The sequence below is a fragment of the Eubalaena glacialis genome, chromosome X (assembly GCF_028564815.1).
Source record: "Eubalaena glacialis isolate mEubGla1 chromosome X, mEubGla1.1.hap2.+ XY, whole genome shotgun sequence".
In the NCBI taxonomy this organism is placed as follows: Eukaryota; Metazoa; Chordata; class Mammalia; order Artiodactyla; family Balaenidae; genus Eubalaena; species Eubalaena glacialis.
The window spans coordinates 129117174-129132326 of NC_083736.1; the positions used below are offsets into that span (position 1 = coordinate 129117174).

The 15153-nt window shown below is 38.0% G+C and overlaps 1 pseudogene; it reads left to right on the top strand.

Annotated features, from left to right (window-relative positions):
- The window catches only part of LOC133081921 (tigger transposable element-derived protein 1-like), a 68752-nt pseudogene extending 53929 nt beyond the window's left edge, over nt 1-14823 (top strand).
- Nucleotides 14824-15153: the final 330 nt, after the last annotated feature.

A 15153-nucleotide genomic window follows, 5' to 3' on the forward strand; every position in this document is an offset into this window, starting at 1 on the left:
TCAAGTATCTTTTAAAGAGATTAAAAATTAAGAAAAAAAGTTCTGTTTACCCACATATTTAGCATTTTCAGTGCTTTTTATTCCTTTATATGGATCCATATTTCCATCTGGCATGATTTTCCTCCTGTCTACAGAATACATCAACATTGTTTTGTGGTGCTGGTCTGCTGGTGATGAATTGTCTCTGTTTTTTGTTTTTGTTTTTCTCCGAGGAAGTATTTATTTTGTTTTCATTTTTGAAAGACATTTTTCAGTGGGTATAAAGTTCTAGATTGAGAGGATTTTATGTTTTCAGTACTTTAAAGATGTCACTCCAATGTATCTAGTTTGCATTGGTTCTGAGGGGAAGTTTGCTATCATTTTTACCTTTCTTCTGCTATACCTAATGCATCTTCCTTCTCTGGTAATTTAAAAAGACGTTACCTGTGTCACTGATTTTCAACAACTTGATTATGATGTGCTTTGGTCTGTTTTCTTCATGCCCCTATTTGGGCTTTATTGAGTTTTTTTTGGTCTCGGGGATTATAATTTTCATAAAATCTGAAAATATTTTAGCCTTAATTTTTCACATCCTCTATTATTTTATTCTGGAACTTCAATTTCACATATGTTGGGCTACTTTTTGTTGTCTCATAGGTCACTGATTATGTGGGGGTTTTTTTCCATTTCTTTTTTCTGTGTAGTTTCTTTTGAAAAGTTTCTATTGCTTCGTTATCAAGTTCATTAATTTTTTCAACTGCACTATTTTCACTGAAGTCTCTCTCATCATTGTGCAAACTCCAAAAATCTTCAATTCTGAAACTTCCATAAGCTGTTTCCACTAAACCAGGGTAGTGTGAGCCATATTCTTATCTTTTATCTCTGGGTGTCAATAAATAGTTTTAAAGTTGATAAATAATGAAATAATGATACAATGTATCTGTTTCTCCTGCTTCTAGAAAAAATCTGACAAATATTAGGTGGTTAATACATTTGCTGAATTAATGGATGAAACTAGGTTTGGAGATGTGAAGGGTCACTAACATAAAGTGACTAAGAAGTAAGGTGGATACTTCTCTTCATAAGGTCTTCCTTATTATTTGCCTTTTAAAATGTGACCACATTCATATATTACTTTGAAAGATTATATAGGAAAAGTTAAGTTGTTTAACTCTCAGTTAAACTACAAACAAAATATATCTGCATAACTGATATCTGTCAGAAAATTTACCTGGAATATTGAATACATACTTCAGAAAGAGGTATTCTGTTGGTTAAGCAACAGGGTTGATTACTTTAGATTCTTCAAATCCTATCACTGCATCAGGCAAAATTAGTAAAAAATTAAAGTACCTGAAACCCACTCTCTAAATCAGAATTATTTAATCTATGGTCCATGGAACATTGGTTGTCCTGTGTATATGTTAACTGTTCCACAAGTAATTAGTGGTTTTAAAGGAAAAATAAAGTAAAAATTTAAAAGAAAGATTAATTTCACAGAAATTCTCTTTCAAATTGCATTATTATTAGATTTTTTAGGTTTTCACATGTACTAAAAGATTATATTGATCTCTTAATCTCAACGGCCCTTCACTGAACAGTCCCAGTTCACCTTGGTTAACATACCTGCATGTCATTAACAAAGCATTTTTTGCAATCTATAACATGCACACAATACAAAGTACAAACACTAAATGTATTTGAACAAAGAGTTCAATAAATTTTTACTAAATAAAGATACCCATGTTACTAGCACCCATATAAAGATATATTATACATTACCACCAGCATCCCATAAACCTCACTGGTGCCTCTTCCAGGTTGTTATTCCTAAAAAGGTAATTGCTTTCTCACATGTATCAGCATAGATTATTTTTTTAACCTTTACATAAATAGAAATATACTGCCATGTCATTTAAATATTTTTAGTGTTTGCTATATATGCCTTTTTCCTTGCAAACAATCTATCAAGATATACCCCCAATTCACACACAAAAAATGGATCAATGGCTGCAAATGGTGTACTAAAGTATAGAAATAGCAATGAAAATGGTAATATAAATAGTACAATTCAGAATAGCATCACAAAGGACTCGAGTGAGAACATGGAACATACATCTGTGAATTCAAGAAAGAAAAAGTAAATCTGTGAACTGTGGTGGTTTCACTAAAGCACCAAAAAAGGAAAACTGGAATCGGAAAACAGTGAAAAAGAATATTTGAAAAATTCGATTTCATTCAACCGGTGATGAATTTTCTCCTAGTTATAGCAATTCACTGTTAAAAATTTTGCTAAACTGTATCCTAAAGCCATCAACAGTTCTTTTATTATTTTCAAACAAAATACAGTGATATCACTGGTAAACCAATCTTTTCCCAACAGAAAATGACATAAATGTATCCAGAAAGATATGGATAAATTTGTTACTTAAATCAAAGATGACACAAAGAATACACGGGCATCTTTCAACATCATACTCATCATGACAAAATAGTTACAATGAGATACAATTAACACTCTGAAAAAAGTTGTTAAAATCAGCTATAGATGTCTCTCATGAAATTGGGAATTGCTTTTCTGCTATAAATGACTAGGAAAAGTGGGCAAAGTTTTTGAAATAACTGTTTTCAAACATTGGGTAAAAGATAGCACAGGAATCTGAGCCCTGAGAGAAAGGAAACAGACAAGTTGAATCCTCCATTTTCCATGAATTTCTATCTGGAGGCAATTTCTAATCTGTTACTTAGGAATGGGGAACCCAAGAAACACTCAGAGACCTTTCTGAGTTGAGGAAATAACTTGAGTTCAGTTTTTCAAGGACATTGAGGTTGCTGGAATTGTGGGAAATACTAGAGAATAAGGAGCTATGCAAAAAAGAGGGCTAGAAAGGTATTTGGATGAATACTAATCTGAGCATATTTAAGGTGAAACTCTCTAAAGAGCTAAGCAAAAACCAACCTCCAGAGAGATATAAGCAGAACAAATTTCAGAGCTTATAAATTTCCTGAAGACATTTTAATTCCTACCATCTAGAGTGGAGAGAACTCCTTGAAAACCCAGGGTATGTAGTAGAGAACCCAGAATGGTCAGCTTTAGTGATAGGGCTAAATTAGCCCTAAAGTCCCCTCTAGACCTGCTCTAGCAATTCTTAAGAATAAGACTTGAAAGGATCATGCTTATCTACAAGTAACTTAACTGCTTTCCAAACCAGATTTCAACACTCTTTAAAAAAAGAAAAAAAATCTAAATAATGAAAAATTAAATTTCACGATGTTCAGCATTCAAGAAAAATGGTTAAATATGGGATAAAACAGGAAATATGAATCATAACTTTGAGAAAAATAAAGGCAACAGAAACTGATCTAACATTGACAGAGAAGATGAAATTATCTAACAAGAACTAGAAAACAGCTCATTGAAATATGATCAAAGTCTTAAAGGAAAGCATGAACAAAACCAGGAAAGGATTAAAAAGATATTTTTTAAACCCTAACTAGTACTTCTAGAGCTGGAAATTGCAATATCTGAAATGGAAGCGTTTAAGAGCAGATTTGACATTTCAGAAGGAAGTATCAGTGAATTAGAAGGTACAGCAATAGGGGAATTCCCTGGTGGTCCACTGGTTAGTACTCCACGCTTCCACTGCAGGGGGCATGGGTTCGACCCTTGGTGGGGGAACTAGGATCTTGCATGCTACACGGTGTGGGGGGGAAAAAAAAAAAAAAGAAGGTACAGCAATAGAAATTAGCCAAAGTAAGGTACAGAGAATAAAAGACGAAAGAATGAACATTGCCCTCACTGACTTGTGGGAAATTATCAAAAAATCTAACGTGTAACTGTAGTCCCCAAAGGGGAAAATGTTGAATAGCTATTGGCTAAAATTATTCAAAATTTAATGATAACTAAATATCTGAAAATGCAAGAGATTCAACAACATCCAAACAGAATAAAGTAAAGAAAACCATACCAATGTATATCATAAACCTGAAAAAGAGGAACATCATGAAAAAATTAAAACAAGTCAGAGGGAAAAGAAACATCACAGAGTATAAGAATGCCTATAGTGTTCTCACCATACTTTATGAAAGCCACAGACACTGGAGTGATATTTTTAAAGTATTAAAAAAAAAATCTGGAAACCAATATTCTATATCCAGCAAAAATATATTTCAAATGAATGTGAAATACAGAATTCTCAGACAACCAATATTTGAGAGAATTTATCTCCAGCAGGCCTACACTACAAGGAATGATAGAAGGAATTTCTTTAGGCAGAAGGAAAATAATACCAGATGGAAAATTGGATCTCTTTCTAAAGAGATGAAAAGTACTAGTACTGGTAAATATGTGGGTAAGGTATTTTCCTAATTGTAATTTTTTATTTTACAACTGACATTAAAACAAAAATAATAACATTGTGTTCTTGGATTTTTAACATGTATAACTTAAAGGTATGACAACAATAGCACAAATGATCAGAGTGGGGAAATACAAATATCTATTTTAAGTTCCTACATTATATGTGAAATTGTATATGATTATTTGAAGGTAGAAAGTGATACCTTAGAGAAAATTAAACCTTTTTTTTTTAAAGCCATCTTTATTTTTTTTTTTAACATCTTTATTGAAGTATAATTGCTTTACAATGGTATGTTAGTTTCTGCTTTATAACAAAGTGAATCAGTTATACATATACATATGTCCCCATATCTCCTCCCTCTTACATCTCCCTCCCTCCCACCCTCCCTATCCCACCCCTCTAGGTGGTCACAAAGCACCAAGCTGATCTCCCTGTGCTATGCGGCTGCTTCCCACTAGCTATCTATTTTACATTTGGTAGTATATATATGTCCATGCCACTCTCTCACTTTGTCCCAGCTTACCCTTCCCCCTCCCCGTATCCTCAAGTCCATTCTCTAGTAGGTGTGCATCTTTATTCCCGTCTTGTCCCTAGGTTCTTCTGACCATTTCTTTCTCTCTTTTTTTTTTCTTTTTTAGATTCCATATATATGTGTTAGCATACGGTATGTGTTTTTCACTTTCTGACTTACTTCACTCTGTATGACAGTTGCTAGGTCCATCCACCTCACTACAAATAACTCAGTTTCATTCCATTTTATGGCTGAGTAATATTTCATTGTATATATGTGCCACATCTTCTTTATCCATTCATGTGTTGATGGACACTTAGGTTGCTTCCATGTCCTGGCTATTGTAAATAGAGCTGCAATGAACATTTTGGTACATGACTCTTTTTGAATTATGGTTTTCTCAGGGTATATGCCCAGTAGTGGGATTGCTGGGTCATATGGTAGTTCTATTTGTAGTTTTTTAAGGAACCTCCATACTGTTATCCATAGAGGCTGTATCAATTTACATTCCCACCAACAGTGCAAGAGGGTTCCTTTCTCTCCACACCCTCTCCAGCAATAATTGTTTGTAGATTTTTTGATGATGGACATTCTGACTGGTGTGAGATGATATCTCATTGTAGTTTTGATTTGCATTTCTCTAATGATTAATGATGTGGAGCATTCTTTCATGGGTTTGTTGGCAATCTGTATATCTTCTTTGGAGAAATGTCTATTTAGGTCTTCTGCCCATTTTTGGATTGGGTTGTTTGTTTTCTTGATATTGAGCTGCATGAGTTGCTTGTATGTTTTGGAGATTAATCCTTTGTCAGTTGCTTCATTTGCAAATATTTTCTCCCATTCTGAGGGTTGTCTTTTTGTCTTGTTTACGGTTTCCTTTGCTGTGCAAAAGCTTTTAAGTTTCATTAGGTCCCATTTGTTTATTTGTGTTTTTATTTCCATTTCTCTAGGAGGTGGGTCAAAAAGGATCTTGCTGTGATTTATGTCATAGAGTGTTCTGCCTATGTTTTCCTCTAAGAGTTTGACGGTGTCTGGCCTTACATTTATGTCTTTAATCCATTTTGAATTTATTTTTGTGTATGGTGTTAGGGAGTGTTCTAATTTCATTCTTTTACATGTAGCTGTCCAGTTTTCCCAGCACCACTTATTGAAGAGGCTGTCTTTTCTCCATTGTATATTCTTGCCGCCGTTATCAAACATAAGGTGACCATATGTGCATGGGTTTACCTCTGGGCTTTCTATCCTGTTCCACTGATCTATATTTCTGTTTCTGTGCCAGTACCATACTGTCTTGATTACTGTAGCTTTGTAGTATAGTCTGAAGTCAGGGAGCCTGATTCCTCCAGCTCCATTTTTCGTTCTCAAGATCGCTTTGGCTATTCAGAGTCTTTTGTGTTTCCATACAAATTGTGAAATTTTTTGTTCTAATTCTGTGAAAAATGTCAGTGGTAGTTTGATAGGGATTGCATTGAATCTGTAGATTGCTTTGGGTAGTAGAGTCATTTTCACAATGTAGATTCTTCCAATCCAAGAACATGGTATATCTCTCCATCTATTTGTATCATCTTTAATTTCTTTCATCAGTGTCTTATAATTTTCTGCATACAGGTCTTTTGTCTCCTTAGGTAGGTTTATTCCTAGATATTTTATTCTTTTTGTTGCAATGGTAAATGGGAGTGTTTTCTTAATTTCACTTTCAGATTTTTCATCATTAGTGTATAGAAATGCAAGAGATTTCTGTGCATTAATTTTGTATCCTGCTACTTTACCAAATTCATTGATTAGCTCTAGTAGTTTTCTGGTACCATCTTTAGGATTCTCTATGTATAGTATCATGTCATCTGCAAACAGTGACAGCTTTACTTCTTCTTTTCCGATTTGGATTCCTTTTATTTCTTTTTCTTCTCTGATTGCTGTGGCTAACACTTCCAAAACTATGTTGAATAATAGTGGTGAGAGTGGGCAACCTTGTCTTGTTCCTGATCTTAGTGGAAATGGTTTCAGTTTTTCACCATTGAGGACAATGTTGGCTGTGGGTTTGTCATATATGGCCTTTATTATGTTGAGGAAAGTTCCCTCTATGCCTACTTTCTGCAGGGCTTTTATCATAAATGGGTGTTGAATTTTGTCGAAAGCTTTCTCTGCATCTATTGAGATGATCATATGGTTTTTCTCCTTCAATTTGTTAATATGGTGTATCACGTTGATTGATTTGCGTATATTGAAGAATCCTTGCATTCCTGGGATAAACCCCACTTGATCATGGTGTATAATCCTTTTAATGTGCTGTTGGATTCTGTCTGCTAGTATTTTGTTGAGGATTTTTGCATCTATGTTCATCAGTGATATTGGCCTGTAGTTTTCTTTCTTTGTGACATCTTTGTCTGGTTTTGGTATCAGGGTGATGGTGGCCTCGTAGAATGAGTTTGGGAGTGTTCTTCCCTCTGCAATATTTTGGAAGAGTTTGAGAAGGATAGGTGTTAGCTCTTCTCTAAATGTTTGATAGAATTCGCCTGTGAAGCCATCTGGTCCTGGGCTTTTGTGTGTTGGAAGATTTTTAATCACAGTTTCAATTTCAGTGCTTGTGATTGGTCTGTTCATATTTTCTATTTCTTCCTGGTTCAGTCTCGGCAGGTTGTGCATTTCTAAGAATCTGTCCATTTCTTCCAGGTTGTCCATTTTATTGGCATAGAGTTGCTTGTAGTAATCTCTCATGATCGTTTGTATTTCTGCAGTGTCAGTGGTTACTTCTCCTTTTTCTTTTCTAATTCTATTGATTTGAGTCTTCTCCCTTTTTCTCTTGATGAGTCTGGCTAATGGTTTAACAATTTTGTTTATCTTCTCAAAGAACCAGCTTTTAGTTTCATTGATTTTTGCTATTGTTTCCTTCATTTCTTTTTCATTTCTTTCTGATCTGATTTTTATGATTTTTGTCCTTCTGCTAACTTTGGGGTTTTTTTTGTTCTTCTTTCTCTAATTGCTTTAGGTGTAAGATTCGGTTGTTTATTTGAGATGTTTCTTGTTTCTTAAGGTAGGATTGTATGGCTATAAATTTCCCTCTTAGAACTGCTTTTGCTGCATCCCATAGGTTTTGGGTCGTTGTGTTTTCATTGTCATTTGTTTCTAGGTATTTTTTGATTTCCTCTTTGATTTCTTCAGTGATCTCTTGGTTATTAAGTAGTGTGTTGTTTAGCCTCCATGTGTTTGTATTTCTTACAGATTTTTTCCTGTAATTGATATCTAGTCTCATAGCATTGTGGTCAGAAAAGATACTTGATACGACTTCAATTTTCTTAAATTTACCAAGGCTTGATTTGTGACCCAAGATATGATCTATCCTGGAGAATGTTCCATGGGCACTTGAGAAGAATGTGTATTCTGTTGTTTTTGGATGGAATGTCCTATAAATATCAATTAAGTGCATCTTGTTTAATGTATCATTTAAAGATAGTGTTTTCTTATTTATTTTCATTTTGGATGATCTGTCCATTGGTGAAAGTGGGGTGTTAAAGTCCCCTACTATGATTGTGTTACTGTTGATTTCCCCTTTTATGGCTGTTAGTATTTTCCTTATGTATTGAGGCGCTCCTATGTTGGGTGCATAAATATTTACAATTGTTATATCTTCTTCTTGGATTGATCCCTTGATCATTATGTAGTGTCCTTCTTTGTCTCTTGTAATAGTCTTTATTTTAAAGTCTATTTTGTCTGATATGAGAATTGCTACTCCAGCTTTCTTTTGATTTCCATTTGCATGGAATATCTTTTTCCATCCCCTCACTCTTTCAGTCTGTATGTGTCCCTAGGTCTGAAGTGGGTCTCTTGTAGACAGCATATATACGGGTCTTGTTTTTGTATCCATTCAGCCAGTCTGTGTCTTTTGGTTAGAGCATTTAATCCATTTCCATTTAAGGTAGTTATCGATATATATGTTCTTATTACCATTTTCTTAATTGTTTTGGGCTTGTTATTGTAGGTCTGTTCCTTCTCTTGTGTTTCCTGCCTAGAGAAGTTCCTTTAGCATTTGTTGTAAAGCTGGTTTGGTGGTGCTGAATTCTCTTAGCTTTTGCTTGTCTGTAAAGGTTTTAATTTCTCCGTGGAATCTGAATGAGATCCTTGCTGGGTAGAGTAATCTTGGTTGTAGGTTTTTCTCCTTCATCACTTTAAATATGTCCTGCCAGTCCCTTCTGGCTTGCAGAGTTTCTGCTGAAAGATCAGCTGTTAACCTTATGGGGATTCCCTTATGTGTTATTTGTTGTTTTTCTTGCTGCTTTTAATATTTGTTCTTTGTATTTAATTTTTGATAGTTTGATTAATATGTGTCTTGGCGTGTTTCTCCTTGGATTTATCCTGTATGGGACTCTCTGTGCTTCCTGGACTTGATTAACTATTTCCTTTCCCATATTAGGGAAGTTTTCAACTATAATCTCTTCAAATATTTTCTCAATCCCTTTCTTTTTCTCTTCTTCTTCTGGGACCCCTATAATTCGAATGTTGGTGCGTTTAATGTTGTCCCAGAGGTCTCTGAGACTGTCCTCAATTCTTTTCATTCTTTTTTCTTTATTCTGCTCTGCAGTAGTTATTTCCACTATTTTTTCTTCCAGGTCTCTTATCCGTTTTTCTGCCTCAGTTATTCTGGTATTGATCCCTTCTAGAGAATTTTTAATTTCATTTATTGTGTTGTTCATCACTGTTTGTTTGCTCCTTAGTTCTTCTAGGTCCTTGTTAAACGTTTCTTGTATTTTCTCTATTCTATTTCCAAGATTTTGGATCATCTTTACTATCATTATTCTGAATTCTTTTTCAGGTAGACTGCCTATTTCCTCTTCATTTGTTAGGTCTGGTGGGTTTTTGCCTTGCTCCTTCATCTGCTGCGTGTTTCTCTGCCTTCTCATTTTGCTTATCTTACTGTGTTTGGGGTCTCCTTTTCGCAGGCTGCAGGTTTGTAGTTCCCGTTGTTTTTGGTGTCTGTCCCCAGTGGCTAAGGTTGGTTCAGTGGGTTGTGTAGGCCTCCTTGTGGAGGGGACTAGTGCCTGTGTTCTGGTGGATGAGGCTGGATCTTGTCTTTCTGGTGGGCAGGTCCACGTCTGGTGGTATGTTTTGGGGTGTCTGTGGCCTTATTATGATTTTAGGCAGCCTCTCTGCTAATGGATGGGGCTGTGTTCCTGTCTTGCTAGTTGTTTGGCATAGGGTGTCCAGCACTGTAGCTTGCTGGACGTTGAGTGAAGCTGGGTCTTGATGTTGAGATGGAGCTCTATGAGAGATTTTCACCGTTTGGTATTACATGGAGCTGGGAGGTCTCTTGTGGACCAGTATCCTGAACTTGGCTCTCCCACCTCAGTGGTACAGCCCTGACGCCTGGCTGGAGCACCAAGAGCCTGTCCTCCACATGGTTCAGAATAAAAGGGAGAGAAGAAAGAAAGAAGAATATAAAATAAAATAAAATAAAATAAAATAAAATAGTAATTAAAATAAAAAATAATTGTTAAGAAAAAAAATTTTTTAAGTAATAAAAAAAAAAAATGGACAGAACCCTAGGACAAATGGTAAAAGCAAAGCTATACAGACAAAATCACACACAGAAGCATACACATATGCACTCAGAAAAATAGAAAAAGGGAAAAATATATGTATATATCGTTGCTCCCAAAGTCCACCCCCTCAATTTGGGATGATTCGTTGTCTATTCAGGTATTCCACAGATGCAGGGTACATCAAGTTGATTGTGGAGATTTAATCCGCCGCTCCTGAGGCTGCTGGGAGAAATTTCCCTTTGTCTTCTTTTTTCGCACAGCTCCTGGGGTTTAGCTTTGGATTTGGCCCTGCCTCTGCCTGTAGGTCGCCTGAGGGCGACTGTCCTTCACTCAGAGAAGATGGGGTTAAAGGAGCAGCTGCTTCGGGGGCTCTGGCTCACTCAGGCCGGGGGGAGGGAGGGGTACGGATGCGGGGCGAGCCTGCGGCGGCAGAAGCCGGCATGACGTTGCAGCAGCCCGAGGCGCGCCCTGCGTTCTTCCAGGGAAGTTGTCCCTGGATCACGGGACCCTGGCAGTGGCGGGCTGCACAGGCTCCCGGGAGGGAAGGTGTGGATTAGTGACCTGTGCTTGCACACAGGCTTCTTGGTGGCGGCAGCAGCAGCCTTAGCGTCTCAAGCCCGTCTCTGGGGCCCGTGCTGATAGCCGCGGCTCGCGCCCATCTCTGGAGCTTCTTTAAGCGGTGCTCTGAATCCCCTCTCCTCGCGCACCAGGAAACAAAGAGGCAAGAAAAAGTCTCTTCCCTCTTCGGCAGCTCCAGTCCTTTTCCCGGACTCCCTCCCGGTTAGCTGTGGCGCACTAGCCCCCTTCAGGCTGTGTTCACGCAGCCAACCCCAGTCCTCTCCCTGCGATCCGACCTCCGAAGCCCGAGCCCCAGCTCCCAGCCCCCGCCCGCCCCTGCGGGTGAGCAGACCAGCCTCTCGGGCTGGTGAGTGTGGTTGGCACCACTCCTCTGTGCGGGAATCTCTCCGCTTTGTCCTCCGCACCCCTGTGGCTGCGCTCTCCTCCGTGGCTCCGAAGCTTCCCCCGTCCACCACCCACAGTCTCCGCCTGCGAAGGGGCTCCTAGTGTGTGGACACCTTTCCTCCTTCACGGCTCCCTCCCACTGGTGCAGGTCCCGTCCCTATTCTTTTGTCTCTGTGTTTTCTTTTTTCTTTTGCCCTACCCAGGTACGTGGGGAGTTTCTTGCCTGTTGGGAGGTCTGAGGTCTTCTGCCAGCGTTCAGTAGGTGTTCTGTAGGAGTTGTTCCACATGTAGATGTATTTCTGATGCATCTGTGGGGAGGAAGGTTATCTCCACATCTTACTCTTCCGCCATCTTGAAGCTCTTCCGAGAAATCTTAAAGGGGCTTTTCCGGCCCACGGTCCCCAGCACTGTCGCGGCTTCGGCTGGTGGGGCCCCTCCAGAGCCGGCAGCCTCAGTGAGGCCGCCCTCCCCTCGGGCTCCTGGGCAGTTCAGTGACGGCGGAGGGAAGAGACCCCGAGCCACGAGTTCCAGCTCTGCGGAGAGAAAATTAAACCTTTTGCAACTAATTTTAAAACAGTAAACCAAAAAGGTACAGACTATAAACTAAAAAAAAAAAAAAAATCTGCAAAGTTAATGATGACAGTTATACATAGTGAAAAAGTAGGAAGATATTTGGGCAAAATGTGATAGATACCATGATATCAATAGCACACAAAGTGGAAGAGTAAATACCTATCAAACATGAAAAAATTTTTCTTTAAAATTTGCTTTACTGATATGTGAAGTATGAATCAGCTTCCTGCATATGTGACATACATACACCTGGAAGAAATGCTAGATCACATTTTGTTCTGTTTATCACTGAAAACCCAAACTACAGGAGAAGAAGATTTTAAAGTCTCATTTAGTCAATGATCATTTTGTAACCATGATTAAGACTAGAAAAGCTGCAACAAGAGTATCTCTGAAGGGGTACAAGCTCTTTGTAGCAAGTCACAGTTGTTATGAAAATAAAGAAGTGGCACCTGAATGTTATTCAAATTACTTTAATCTCAGAAAACAGTTAATGACATACCTCATTCTATTGCACTTCGCTTTACTATGCTTCACAGATATTGCGTTTTCTCCAAATTGAAGGTTTGTGGCAATCCTGTGGTCGAGCAAGTCTATTAGTATCATTTTTCCAATAGCATTAGCTCACTTCTGTCTCTGTGTCACATTTAGGTAATTCTCACAGTATTTCAAACTTTTTCATTATTATTATACTCGTTATGGCGATCTGTGATCAGTGATCTTTAATGTTACTATTGTCATTGTCTTGGGGGCGCCACAAACCATGCCTATACAAGACAGTGAACTTATTTGATAACTGCTGTGTGTGTGTTCTGACTGCTCCACTGAACAGCTGTTCCTGCATCTCTCTCCCTCCCCTCAGGCCTCCCTATCCCCTGAGACACAACAATGTTGAAATTAGGCCAATGAATAATCCTACAATGACCTCTAAGTGTTCAAGTGAAAGGAGGAGTTGCACATCTCTCACTTTAAATCAAAACCTAGAAATAATTAAGCTTAATTATTAAGCTTAATAATTAAGGCATGAGGAAGGCACGTTGAAAGCTGAGACAGGCCAAAAGCTAGGCCTCTTGCAGCAAATAGTTAGCCAAGTTGTGAATGCAAAGGAAAAGTTGGTGAAGGAAATTAAAAGTGCTACTCCAGTGAACACATGAATGATAAGAAAGTGAAACAGCCTTATTGCCGATATGGAGAAAGTTTGGTCTGAATAGAAAAATCAAACCAGCCACAACATTCCCTTAAGCCAAAGCCTAATCCAGAGCAAGTTCCTAAATCTTTTCAATTCTATGAAGGCTGAGAGAGGCGAGGAAGCTGCAGAAGAAAAGTCTGAAGCTAGCAGAGGTTGTTTCATGAGGTTTAAGGAAAGAACATTAAAGTGCCAGGCAAAGCAGCAAGTGCTGATGTAGAAGCTGCAGCAAGTTATCCAGGAGATCTAGGTAAGATAATTGATGAAGGTGGCTACACTAAGCAACAGATTTTCAAGGGAGATGAAACAACCTTCCATTGGAATAAGATGCCATCTAGGACTTTTCATAGCTACAGAGGAGAAATCAATGCCTGGCTTCAAGGCTTCAAAAGATAGGCTGACTCTCTCATTAAGGACTAATGCAGCTGGTGCCTTTAAGTTGAAGCCAGTGCTCCTTTACCATTCTAAAAATCCTAGGGCCCTTATGCTTAATCTACTCTTCCTGTGCTCTATAAATGGGACAACAAAGCCTAGATAACAGCATCATCTGTTTACAACATGATTTACTGAATATTTAAGCCCACCATTGGGACATACTACTCAGAAAAAAAATATTCCTTTCAAAATATTACTGCTTATTGACAATGCACCTGGTCACCCAAGAGCTCTGATGGAGATGTACAATGAGAGTCATGTTGTTTTTGTGTCTGCGAACACAACGTCTATTCTGCAGCCCATGGATCAAAAGCAGTCATTTTAAACAGATAGCTAGTGGGAAGCTGCTGTATAGCACAGGGAGATCAGCTTGGTGCTTTGTGACCACTTAGAGGGGTGGGATAAGGAGGGTGGGAGTCAGGGAGACACAAGAGGGAGGAGATACGGGGATATATGTATATGTATAGCTGATTCACTTTGTTATAAAGCAGAAACTAACACACCATTGTAAAGCGATTATACTCCAATAAAGATGTTTAAAAAAAAAGCAGTCATTTTGACTTTCAGGTCTTTTGATTTAAGAAATACATTTTGTAAGGCTATAGCTGCCACACATAGTGATTCCTTTGATAGATTTGGGCAAAGTAAATTGAAAACTTTCTGGAAAGGATTCACCATTCTAGATGCCATGAAGAACATTTGTGATTCATGGGAAGAGGTCAAAATATCAACATTCATAGGAGTTTGGAAGAACTTGATTCAAACCCTTCTTGATGACTGAGGGGTTCAAGACTTCAGTGGAGGAAATAACTGCAGATGTGATGGAAATAGCAAGAGAACTAGAATTAGATGTGACTGGATTGCTGCAGTCTCATGATAAAACTTTAACAGATGGTGAGTTGTTTCTTATGGATGAGCAAAGAAAGTGGTTTCTTGAGATGGAGTCTACTCCTGGGGAAGATGCTATGAAGATTGTGGAAATGACAACAGAGGATTTAGAATACGACATCAACTTAGTTGATAAAGCAGCAGCAGGGTTTGAGAAGATTGACTCCAATTTTGAAAGAAGTTCTACTGTGGGTAAAATGCTATCAGACAGCATTGCATGCTACAGAGAAATTGTTCGTGAGAGGAAGAGTCAACCTATGTGGCAAACTTCGTTGTTGTCTTCTTTTACGAAAGTGCCACGGCCACCCCAGCCTTCAGCAACCATCACCCTGATCAGTCAGCAGCCATCAATAGGCAAAACCCTCCACCAGCAAAGCCATTACAACTTTCTGAAGACTCAGATGATGGTTAGCATTTTTTATTAATAAAGTATTTTTTAAATTAAGGTATGTACATTGTTCTTTTTAGACATAATATTATTGCACACCTAATAGACTATAGTACTGTGTGAACATAAATTTTACATTCACTGGGAAATTTTAAAATTTGTGTGATTCACTTTATTGTAATATTTGCTTTATTGCAATGGTCTGGAATGGAACCTGCGGTATCTCTGCGGTATGCCTTTATACCTCCTGAAGTTGAGTCGGTGAAAATTGTGAAAGTGATCAAATGGTGGGCATTGAATGCATTTTTTCTGGCATGCTATGTACAGAAATGGTC